Source organism: Cetorhinus maximus, chromosome 9, assembly GCF_964194155.1.
Source record: "Cetorhinus maximus chromosome 9, sCetMax3.hap1.1, whole genome shotgun sequence".
NCBI lineage: Eukaryota > Metazoa > Chordata > Chondrichthyes > Lamniformes > Cetorhinidae > Cetorhinus > Cetorhinus maximus.
Genome location: NC_135887.1, coordinates 117,195,130 through 117,208,253, shown reverse-complemented (window position 1 = coordinate 117,208,253; position 13,124 = coordinate 117,195,130). Strand labels below are relative to the sequence as shown.

The window sequence follows — 13,124 nt, the reverse complement described above, 5'->3', positions numbered from 1 at the left end:
AGCTAATAGCTGGCTAGATACCAGAAAGTATTTATATTCCAGAGGCTGATGACTCTGAAAAGACTTACGCAGCAAATGTTAAGTATAGGTTCATTGCAGTTTCACGAATGGAAGCTGGACAGATTCTTGTGTGGAGGACATCTCAAGTAATAGAAAGTAGGCGAGGGTTCACTGGGTTATTGATAATGACATGGTGTTTGAGTTTGCTTGATTGTCCGGATGGAATGCACTTGTGGATAAGGAAAGCCCTCCTCAACCATATTTGTAACGAGAAATCAAAATAACTGAGTTAGAGACACAAGTACTGGCTAGAAAATGAGGTCTGCTACCTCGTTCAAACTCTTTTTTTTAAGCAGACAAACAAATTTGGAAAGCCACATGATCTCAAATCCCAGCACTTGAGTGGCAGGTGTCAACAACAACTTATATTTATATAGTGCCTTTAATGTAATAAACATTCCAAGGTACTTCACAGGATTTTTATGAAACAAAATATGACACTGAGCCACATAAGGAGATATTAGGACCAATGACCAAAAATTTGGTCAAGAGTTAAGGAGCTTTTTAAAGGAGGAAGGTGAGGTAAAGAGGTGGAGAGGTGTAGGGAGGGTATTCCAGACCTAAGGGCCCACCTAACTGACTGCACAGCCTCCAATGGTGGAGCAATTTAAACCAGGGGTGCTCAAGTATCCGGATTAGATGAGTGCAGATATTTCAGAGCGTTGTGGGACTGACGGTAATTAAAGAGATGGGGAGGGGCAAAAACCATGGAGGGATTTGAAGACAATAATGAGAATTCTGAAAGCTGTTGCTTAACTGGGAACCAATGTAAGTCAGCGAGCACAAGGGTAATAGGGGAATGAGAGTTGTTGCGATTCGTGAAAGGCAGCAGAGTTTTGTATGATCTCAAACTTAATAAGGATAGAATGCAGGAGACCAGGCAGGAACGCATTGGAATAGTCAAGGGTAATAAACGCATGAATGAGAATTTCATCAACATATGAGTCGATACAGGGGAGAAGTTGGAAAATATTTCATTGGTGGAGATAGGTGGTCTTAGTGATGGTGCCTATATGTGGTCAGAAGCTCATCTCAATTTCAAATATGACACCAATATTCCAAACAGACTGGTTTAGTCTCAGACTATTACCAAGGAGAGGGATGCAGTCAGTAGCTAGGAAATAGAGTTTGGAGCAGGGATCAAAAACAATGGCCTCACTCCTCCCAATATTTAATTGGGGGAAATTTCTGCTCATCCAGTATCTGATGTCACATGAGTAATCTGATAATTTAGCAACAATGCAGGAAAAGAGTTGGTGGTGAGATAGATCTGCGTGTCATCACCATACACATGAAAACCAACGCTGTGCTTTCAGCTAATGTTGTCGAGGGTGGCACATAGATGAGAAATAGGAGAGGGCTAAGGATAGGTTCTTGGGGGACACCAGAAGTAACTGTGTGGGATTGGGAAGGTAAGCCAATCCAATTGATACCCTGTCTAGGATTAGACAGATAGAATTGAACCAGGTGAGAGCAGTCCCACCCAACTAGACTATAGTAGAACACATTTGGAGGAGGATCTGCAGACAGATCCAGATCAAGGAGAGCAAGGATGGTAGTTTATCTGTCATATCAGATAGGGTATAGTTTGTGACTTTGATAAGAGTTGTTTTGGTATTGTGGTAGGGGCAGACACCTGTTTGGAGTGATTCAAACATGGAGCTCCTGGAAAGATGGGCACAGGTTTGGGAAGCAACAACACCTTCAAGGACTTTGGAGAGGAAAGGACGGTAGTTTGCAAGGACAGCAGGGTCAAGGGTTGGTCCTTTTGAGCAGACGGATGATGACGGTAGATTAAAAAGTGAGAGGGACAATTCCTCAAGAGAGAACTATTAACAATATTGACTAACAAGGTGACCAGGAGCAGAAGTTGGATGGTCAGAAGCTAGTAGGAATAGGGTTGAGGAAACAGGAGTTGGGTCTCATAACAAGATGAGCTTGGAAAGGGGAGATCGGAGAGAAATTAGAGAAAGATGTGAGTTCAGGGCTAGGGCAGGGGGAATTTGAGAAATTTTGACCCAGTGGGCTAGTGGAAGGGAGGGACACAGCAGAAACAGCTGATTGGCTAGTTACAAAGAACTTCAATAGTTTTTCACACTTATTGTTAGAGGTGAGGGTAGAGGAGACAGGAGACAGGACCTTGTAGACAGATATTTCAAACACAAAATGCTACTGTAAAGATCATTTAAGTTGTTTTGTCTGAAAATTTTGTAATTTATGTAACCATCCAGCTTTCTTCTCATTCTACTGTAGCAATATGTTCACACTTCTTCATTGGCCCAGCATCAACCATTTTGTTCTCTTCTTCACCAGCCCAATCCTCCTCTCTTGCATCTGGGGACAACTAACAATCCTGGTCTACTCCAAACACGAACAGAAGAAGCAGAGATGTGGTCTAAAAAGATTGTACCGTAAATACTTTGCAACACCTTGCCTTTCTATTCAATTTCACTCCCTCTATTTTTTTTGTCACTTTATAACAAGCTTAGGGAGTCCAGGAATGTTTTTCATGTTGAGTTGAATGAAACAAGGGGGAGCATTACAACATGTAATGTACAATGTCATATTCGATGTTAGGTTGGAGCTGTGTACATTTAAGGCCACAAAGTCAAGGTACAAGGTTTAAAAAGTAGTTCTCAGCCCTTTATAATTACTGCACTCTTTCCTAAGTGTATAGCAAGTACTTTGCTGCAAGCTATGCAAGAGGTGACTACCAGAAGGAAGAATTTTGTTCAGCAGTTATACCTCAAAGTTCTTTCTCATCCAAAATAAAAACAGAAAGCATTGGAAATAGTCAGCCGGTCTGGCAGCATTTGTGGAGAGAGAAATGGGGTGGTATTTAATGGGACCTATAAGAGCAGGAAAACATGACAGACAAGGGGACTTAATTAGGTAGGAGCTGAAAGCTCGGTTTCCCAACGTTGAGTTGAGTTTGAGAGAGGAAGTGGGCGGTGTGTCAGCCGTGGAGCAGCCAACAAGCTGCCAGGTGGCGGGAACCTATATACCATTCATTTGCATACCATGAATACTCATTAATTGGGAAGCACACCAAATCCAGTCTTACCTTCAAGGCTAAGTCAGTGGTTCATGGCAAGCTTGTGCCTGCTGTTTCCCGGTAGCTTAAAGATGGCGTACAACAGGTGATGTTTCTGAGGTGAAGTTTTTTTCTCTGTCTAATTCAGCAGCACAAGAGACTTTACCAGTGGAAGATAGCAGAAAAGACAAGGTGGGGTTGGAGACTGTGGTGTTCAGATCCTCAAGCGGCAGCACAGCAAGGCATTGGTACATTTTGGGGTGGGGGGGGAGGAAGAGGAGGTGTCTGAACGAACACAGGTTCCGGCCTATAGGGTGGGGTCCTCCGTTGCAGTGGTCTTGTCCCGTGTGTCCAAGGGATGCAGCTGCAACACACATGCTGAACAGTCAGGGAAGGGACCTTGATTTTGAATAGGGCAACTGCAGGGTCGCAATGTTACTGTCCTTTGACATGACTGCTAAGAGACCACTACCTTCTGGAGATCAGGTACTGCTAAGAAACCTTTATCTCATAGATCAAGTTGTTGTGGGGAGGCTGCAACTGTGGGATGGGAGGAGTGCTGGGTGTGGCCCATGGGAGGGTTAAGCATTCCCATTGGTCAACTGCAGTTGCTCTAGGAATGAAAGCCATGTCAACAGAGGTGCTCATATCACTGTCTGCCTTCTTTACACAGTCCATTTTGTAGATTTGCAATGGGTCTCATACACCCAATCTTTTGGTAAACTTAGACAGTAGGGGAGACGATTCGGCAGAGGGTGATCTTGGTTGCACTGCAACATAGGCTGCAAGGTCATCAGCAGGCACCAGCCGAGAGGGAGGGAGATCAGGGAGAACCCAGCCAGGGCCATCTTCTTCCCTGAACAGCAGTGGAGCATCAACTACTTCCAGGTGCCTTAGCCGTCTCCGACATTGCCTCTTTCTCGGGAGGGGTTTACTGATCTGTACATACTCCGACAACAAGACCTGCAGCCCTGTGACTTTGGAAGGGATCCCATGCCAGTTACCCTCAACACAGGAGGTGACAAATGCCCTGTTCAGGAGGGCCAACAAATTCATCAGATGCTCTGAGTCAGGCCACTGGAGCAGTTGGCTTCGACGCCATTGGGTGGTTCCCACAGGTACAGGGTGTAATCGACTGCACACACGTGGCATTAGAGCTCACTGGAAACATCCAGCTACATTTGTAAATAAGGAGGGGTCTCACTCCATTAATATTCAAACTGCTGGTGAACACCAGAAAAAAAATGCAGGTGTCATGGACAATTTTAAGGTGTTACAAATATATTGATCATGGGAAATAAAAGGTATGCGGATGTGTGTATTTTCTTACCCTGATTGACTGAGTCAACTTACAACATAAAAGCTTGCTGCTGGATTATTTTAACAATGAAGAAGGTTAGTTCATTTCTCACACAACCCTAGAGGTTAATGAAAATATGACGTCTCACTCACACACCTTACCCACACTATCACACACACAAAAACTAGGTACAGTTGATGGTGAAACAGTAATTATAAAAATGGAATTTAACTCGGTCTCTATTTCAGTGCATGTTTCATAGTCAAGATGTTACTTTAGCCGAAGTGCACGTCTTGAAAATGTAGAGATTTCTCAATAGCTGGGATGGTTCCTAGAGTTGATCTGCCTAGAGGTTGTTTTCATTGGTAGGCTTGAAAATGGAACAGGTTAGAGGAAAGAGGCTTAGTTTCTCTTTCAAGGTATTGTAGAGTTTTACTTTGCTGCTTAACTGGCTGCAACGGTCGATGGCTTTTCCCATCAGACCCCTTTCTCTCTCCCATGGAATTCTGTCTGCATCTCTGAAGAGATCTCTGAAAAGAAGTTTGAATTTTATGCTATGTCTTTATCACATTGTATCATGTGACCTCACATCAGTATCAGATATTGTAATTAAGTCTGAAGTCTTCTCCCACCTGGTGTCGATGGAGTTTTGTTTATCTCCGGCTGTAACCACTGAGTCAATATCAGAAAAGGTATCTTTTTCCTCTTGAGATACAAGATGGTTTAATCTACAAAACTGCTTAGTGACTCTGAGGAGCCATCTGAAGTTCCAGTTTTATTTATTTTTAAAAATGTACTTTTTTAAAATATGTCTTTAAAGATTTATAATAAACTTGCCAAGCAGATTGGCCAAGATCACTGACTAACGCGAGAAGTGATGCTCATGCAATCGTGGCCAGGTACTATAACAGGACACAGGTGTGTGTTGTTTCCCAGGGAGCTCTCATGACACATACATCTTAAGGAATTCCCAGCTGCCACAGCTATTTGAGGCCCCTGCCCAAGTGCAGGACTGGATCCTGGGTGACAAGGGCTATGCCCTCAGAACGTGGCTTATGACACCAGTGCATCATCCCTACAGAACATCGTTACAACACTGCACAAAAAGGGCAATCTTACAATGGCAATCGTCCAAAATGAGTTTGATGCCTTGAGTAGTCCAGCAGAGCTTTACAATATTCGCCACAGAGGTTCTCCAGGATTGTCGTCGCTTGCTTGCCTTGCATAACATGGCACTGCAAAGGACAGAATTGCCAATTGAAGACATGGAGGAACTACTAACCTCCTCAGATGAGGATGATGGAGAAGAATATGAGGAGAACGACAGAGATCTTGAGGCAGCTCTCCCAACTGCCAGGACCATGCAGAAACATGTCAGGGCTATCAGAGACAACCTCATCCTCAATAATTTTGAGCCAGAGTGATGCACCTACCGTTTCCTTGCTGCAAACCTTTCCCTGCTCCATTTCTGCGTCCACCTCTGCCAGACTCCATCCGGAGCTACCTCACTACACACATCCTCTACCCCCTAGTAGACCAAGGGAGGTGGAACATTCTCAAGCTGTATGAAAAGAGATGAGCCCATCCCCCCCGCCCCCTCCGAGGGTACCGGCTTTGCACTGACATTCAAGTCAATTAAGCCATCATGAGCCATCTCCCTGTTCCTTGCCCACACTGTCAAGGCTACGACTGCATGAGCAGCACATCACTTCTTGCGCTAGTCAGTGACCTTGGCCAATCTGCTTGGCAGGTTTATGGGGAAGCCAGCAGATGCTGCATCTGCAGCCAAGTCACATTGCCTCGAGAGTACAAATCACGCCACACATCATTGATATCCAACACACTGCCTCATTGATGCCTACATAGGTGAGATGTCCTTCAGTCCCCTTCATTCAACAACAACTGTCAAACATGAAGCATGACAGCGCAATATGCCCTCCAAAGGAGGATGTCCCAACAAAGGCACATTTTGCACAGAAGTCAAGTGAACAAAATACATTGTGATATCTATATGAAATGTACAGTGCCACCATTGTAGCCTCAATACTTAATTTTTCTTTTACAGCCACTAAGCCTTGTTGCAACCCTGACATCAGCAGCTGATAAGGAGGCAGGCAGTTAAGAGAGCGATCCCTTGCTACATTGTTGTACATGGGATGTGTCTGCTGCCCGCACTTAAAATTTGCATTGTAATTGCGTGCGTTGCGCCTCCCAACATGTAAGCGGAAGTGCCACCCACTTCTGGTTCCGCTGTTGGGAACAATGTGTCACAGCTAAAATACCACCCAGAGTTAACGTTTCAGATTTGCGACTTGCTGTGTATTTCCAGCTTTTTATTTCAGGTTTTCAATATCTGCATTAAGGCGCTTTTGTTCTTCCATATGAGTACAGACAAGGCTGCTTTCAACAGTTTGGGACGTGCAGCAGTTTCTCCAATTGCTAATAAGTAACAGCCTAGATGGGAGGTGGAAATTAATTGTTTGGTGGACGAACTGCTGAGGAGAAGTCAATAGATAGAGTAGAGTAAATAGAGTAGAGTGGACCTATATTCTCTGAAGTTGAGATGAATGAAAGATGATCTCATTAAAAATGTATAAAATACTGAGTGGGCTTAAGCAGGATACATGCTGAGAGGTGGTTTTCGCTAGTCAGAGAATTTTTTTAAATTCATTCACAGGATGTGGGCTACGCTGGCTGGGCCAGCATTTATTGCCCATCCCTAGTTGCTCTTGAGAAGGTGGTAGTGAGCTGCCTTCTTGAACTGCTGCAGTCCTTGTGATGTAGGTACACCCACAGTGCTGTTAGGGAGTCCCAGGATTTTGACCCAGCAACAGTGAAGGAACGGAGATATATTTCCAAGCCAGGATGGTGAATTACTTGGAGGGGAACCTCCAGGTGGTGGTGTTCCCATCTGCTGCCCTTGTCCTTCTAGGCGGTAGTGGTCGTGGGTTTGGAAGGTGCTGTCTAAGAAGCCTTGGTGAATTCCTGCAGGGCATCTTATAGATGGTACACACTGCTGCTACTGTGCGTCAGTGGTGGAGAGAGTGAATGTTTGTGGATGTGGTGCCAATCAAGCATGCTGCTTTGTCCTGGATGGTGTCAAGCTTCTTGAGTGTTGTTGGAGCTGCACTCATCCAGGCAAGTGGAGAGTATTCCATCACACTCCTGACTTGTGCCTTGTAGGTGGTGGACAGGCTTTGGGGAATCAGCAGGTGAGTTATTCATCACACGATTCCCAGCCTCTGGCCTTCTCTTGTAGCCACAGTATATATATGGTTAGCCCAGTTCAGTTTCTGGTCAATGGTAATGCCCAGGATGTTGATAGTGGGGGATTCCGTGATGGTAATGCCATTGAACATCAAGGGGTGATGGTTGGATTCTCTCTTGCTGGAGATGGTCATTGTCTGGCACTTGGGTGGCACGAATGTTACTTGCCACTTGTCTGCTCAAGCCTGGATATTGTCCAGGTCTTGCTGCATTTGGACATGAACTGCTTCAGTATCTGAGGAGTCATGAATGGTGCTGAACACTGTGCAATCATCAGCGAACATTCCCCCTTCTGACCTTAAGATGGAAGGAAAGTCACTGATGAAACAGCTGAAGGTGGTTGGGCCTAGGGCCCTGAGGAACTTTTGCAGCGATGTCCTGGAGTTGAGATGGCTGACCTCCAACAATCACAACCATCTTCCTTTGTGCTAGGTATGACTCCAACCAGTGGAGAGTTTTCCCCGATTCCCGAGTCATAGGTTTAGTATGAGTTGGACATTTAGGATTGAGGCAAGGAGAAATTTCTTCACTGCACTACAGGAACTCATCAAGCCTCCTTAGCCAGCTCCTCCAAACCCACAACCACTACCATCTAGAAGGACAAGAGCAGTTGATGCATGGGAACACTCCCACCTGGAAGTTCCCCTCCAAGCCACTCACCATCCTGACTTGGAACTATATCGTCGTTCCTTCACTGTCGCTGGGTCAAAATCCTGGAACTCCCTCCCTAACAGCACATGGTCTACAGCAATTCAAGAAGGCAGCTCACCTCCACCTTCTCAAGGGCAATAAATGCTGGTCTAGCCAGCGACACCCACATCCCATGAATGAATAAAAAAAAAACCTAAGAAGATTAGAAATCTTTGGGATTTTCTACCCTCAGAGGACTGTGGATATTCAGTCACTGAGTACACTCAAGTGTTAGATCGATAAATTTTCGAGAACTAAGGGAATCAAAGGATATGGGGATGTGGCAAAATTGATGTCGAACTCCAGCCATGACCTTAGTGAAGCAGGGGCTGTATTGCCTAACCCTGCTCTTGTTCCTTACGTTTTTATGTTTATTTTCTCTTCAGGCTGCAGGTCAGAACTGCAGAGAAATGCCTGGATTGCTTTTTATTTTACTTAATAAAAGTGTAACTAAGATTACTTTTGAAGTTATAGGATACTGGTTTTGCTGAGGTGTTTCACATTTGCAATGCAAGAGAAAAAGACCTGTCAATCAATGACCAGCTTTCTTTTCAAAAGATTGTTGGAAATCAGCTTCAAGGGATTTGTCTAGAACAAACATCCCTTTAACTGTGACAGATGAAGTGCACATAGGTGCACTGGTTTGGAAAGAGATATAGAATCAGCACTGAAGGCCATTCAGCTACTCTGCCTGTGCTGGCTCCATTCATCCCAGTCCTCTACTTTTTCCCCAAAACCCTGCAATTCTTTTCTTTTCAAGTACATATTTTCTTCTAGAGGTTGCTTTTGAATCTGCTTCTACCACTTTGTCAGACAATGCATTCCAGGTTGTTAAAACTGTTAAAAAAAAATTCCTCCCCACCTCCCCTCTGGTTCCTTTGTCCTTGGCTTTAAATCTGTGTCCATTGGTTATCAGCCCATTTGGCAGTGAAAACGGATTCTCCTTGTTTGGTCTAACAAAACCCTTCATTGTTTGAATAATCTCTACGAAATCTCACTTTAACCTATTCTGCTCTAAGGAGAACAATCCCAGCTTCTCTAGTCTCTCTGCATAATTGAACACCAGTTGATAGCGATGTAGGGCAGTATGTTACCTGTGGTGCGCCATTCCTGATGGCAGGATTGGAAGTAGGTGACACCTCTGCTCTAGTGTCAGGAGCCGGCTCCCACAGCCTGTGATATGCCATGTATGTCACCTGTGGTGCCCTGGAAAGCACTGGTGGTGAAAAAAACTAAGCATCGCAGTAACCTTGAGGGCCACTGACATGAGCTTCCGACCAAATCCAAATGGCTGCAGGTCTTGCAGCACAATCCCACATATATCAGTGATCACTTCTTGGGACAACCTCAGTCGTCTCTGGTATTGCCTCTCCGACACCTGCCGGTAGTTAGTTCTTGTCCTGAGGATGCAACGACACGCCAGTGCTCATCTTTTACAATGCCCTCCCTGAATGGCTGCTCCTGACCAGTCTCCCACTCTGGTGCTGCCTGCTACTGGCATTGCGGGCCTCCATTGTTGACTGTCAAGAGCCCTCCTTTGTTGCATCCTCTCCATGCCCCTGACCCTACCCTGTGCTCCTCTGGATCCCTCTTCCACTTCTCATGCCCCCTCCCCTGCCCCGTCTCGTCTCACCTTTGCTGGTCTGAAGCTTCCATGGCAGTTGCCATTCTCCTGCTCCTCTCCCTTCTCCTGCAGAGTTCAAAGGAAATGGTTGACCTCAGACACAACAGTACAAAGCCAGCTGTTGTATGCCACCTTTAAACAAAGTTGAACTGGGTGCTACGAGATTCTCGTGCACCGCTGACTTAACTTTGAAGGTAGCACATAATTACAGAAAGTTTTAATATAATGAGTATTCATGGCATGTAAATGTATTAGAAGTAGGAATCCGCTATGGGACATTGTGAGGCCTGACCCGCCACTGCCATGCATCAGACTAAATCTCTGCATCCCAACCCACCATGGGGAAACCACAATTTTGGCTGCCATCTAATTAAGTCCATCACATTTCCTGCTCCTACAGGCCCCATAACTGACCAGGTGATAACATGTTCAAGTCACTGCAAGCTATATTACCTAAAGGCGACCATGTATGTTTGACAAGCACGCACATACACACTTCTTTACAGAATAACACAATATTCTCCAAAAATATTTTTTAAAAAAACATCCATTCTCACAGGAGGATAGACAGTGAAAATAGACCTTACAGGGACCAACTGCACAATGACAGCTATGAAACAAACAAAAAGGTTTCTTACAATAGTGACTAATAATATCTATGAATGCTTTTAAACAATAATCTTACACAGGGCTACCTAGAGTACCTAGGTTCCGGCCATGGAGGCAGGCAGTAATACCTTAATTATAGAGGCCAGTCCAGTTTATTGTAACTAAACAAACAGCTTCCTACAATGTAGATTCATAATCAAACATATTCTATTTCACGTTCTTCACACATGACTATGCAACTGCAAGTAGCATCAAAACACAGAGGCTTAAATCAATGAGAAGTGTTTTATCATCTCAATCACTGGCACTAATTTTATTATTAATTTGGTTTAAGTGTTACAACTGTGAGGTTTATAAGAGTGACGAATTTTGGGACTGTAGTTTTAAATTTAGGCAAGGGGGTCATGTGACCTCTTCTGCAATCTGCCGTCAGTAGCTTTGATTGTTAGAGATCAAAGAACGGCTTAGATTGTTTTACTGAGAAGAAGGTGTATGGTTTTTATGCTTGGAGACAATGGCACCAGTTTCTGAGTTTATTATGAGTGGACCCTGAGTCTCCTAAAGTCCCAGAAAGGTGTTGCAGGCATTGGGTTGTCAACAGTTTATGCTGTAAATTATCCATTTACATCTAAGATGAAAGGAAGTTGAGGTTAAGGATAGGATAGCCAATTAGCATTTTTACCTTGATTCAAGGTTAATCTGTTTCACTCTGCTATGGGAAGGCGGCAGAGGAAGCCATTTTGAGATCAGATTACAGACCTCTCTACAAATAAATAAATATGACAGACATTCAGCAGTTCTGTGTAGTCAGTTAAGAGAAGAGACTGCTTGGCTTGGTGAGCTACCATAGCTGGATGTAGGAGGGAGATAATCTTTAGTCAAAGAGATGTATCCTGCAGCCATCTAAGGATTCCAGGAGATTTGTCTTGGCATGGCCAGGAGATAGAAGAATCATCAGAACAGGCATTACTGCTAGTGGAGGATTTAAGGAACTCTCCGAAAATTGAGGAAAGCTAGAGACAGTCCCTTGAAGTTATCATTTGGCGAAACGGGGATATCGGAACCAACTGGAATCTGGGAGTAATTGTGAACTGTTTGCTTAAAAGGACTGTAATTCTGAAGAGAGTGCAATGGGTGATAAGTATAAAAGGGGAATGTTCCTCTCTGTAGTTTAAAGTATAAGTTGCCTACAAAAGGAAAAAAGTATTTAGTCAATATTGCTTTTAATCATTTGTTACTGTAAAAGTTTTAAAACGTGAAACCTTAATGTATCATTCTTTCAGCTATTAACTGGAAGTTCAAATTTCTCTTTAAATGTTATCCGTCTCTTATTTTCATTCATTTAAGACAGAAATGAGGAGAAATTCTCTCAGAGGGTCATGAGACTTTGGAACTCTCTTCCTCAAAAGGCAGTGTAAGCAGAGTCTTTTAATACTTTTAAGGCAGAGCTAGATAGATTCTCGATTAACAAGGGGGTGAAAGGTTATCATGGTCAGGCAGAAATGTGGGATTGGGGTTACAATCAGATCAGTTATGATCTGATTGAATGGCAGAGCAGGCTCGAAAGGCTAAGCGGCCTACTCCTAATTCGTATGTTTATGTAAAATATCCTTAATAACATAAGAAGTGTCATTAGGAATTATTTTATTTGAATTAAATAAGACGATATCTTGGTGTGGGTTAGCTTGGTACGTTCATTATTTTGTATTATCTTGCAAAGACAAGATGTGCTGAAGGTTAAAATTGCTCGTTGTACGCTCACTTGCTGCGAAATAAAGCATCTGGCCAATTCATATCCAGGCCTCGCCCCATCAGGCATTTTCTCACGCCACCTTTGAAGAACTACATATGTGAGAGGCTTAAATATGCACCTTTGGTTTATGCTGTCATGCAGGTAGCTAATGGGAAGTACAAACACATCCCTAAATCTAACTCTGACCTCTTCGAGGAAAATGATTAGCACTATTATAATATCCAAAAGAATTAATGCCCAAGTCCCCAAACTTGTGATGACAAGTAACATTAATTTTTTTGAACTTTCAAAAGGAGCAAGTGAACTTGGTTTCTCATGACGCATCTAGTCTGCTGTGGAAGAATGGAATTTCTTCTAATTCTAGAATTAAACCAAATTAAGTGTGGAAGACTTAGCACCTTCCTCAGAATTTACACAACGGGCCATAATAAACGTCCAATTGCTCCAATTCTCTCTCCAGCTCTTTAGTCCCATATTGTTCCAAACCAGGATGATCTTCATACAGTCCGTTTAAATCTGACATCATTTCTTCTGTACAGCATTTACCAGGACATTTGTTTAGCTTGCTGTCATTTCTCGCCTGCACAGCCTTTCACTATCCTCTTCAGCTGCTGCCACTGAGTCTTTTTTGGTATTAGTTTGTCTAACAGAGTATACAGAAGTAGCTCAATTATTTAATTTGTAAGTGATTAACTCTGTTTCTCATTTATAAATAGTCTCACGTGCGCTACTTTCCTTCTCTTTGATATAAATTTTTCAGATCTGTTCATTGCAATTAATTTTTAAG

General features: G+C 43.5%; 1 protein-coding gene across 2 annotated transcripts in view; it reads right to left on the bottom strand.

Moving 5' to 3' along the window:
• dnajc24 (DnaJ (Hsp40) homolog, subfamily C, member 24) overlaps positions 1-13,124 on the bottom strand; it is a 102,072-nt gene that overhangs the window by 75,595 nt on the left and 13,353 nt on the right. The gene's annotated exons all lie outside the window — the stretch shown is intronic.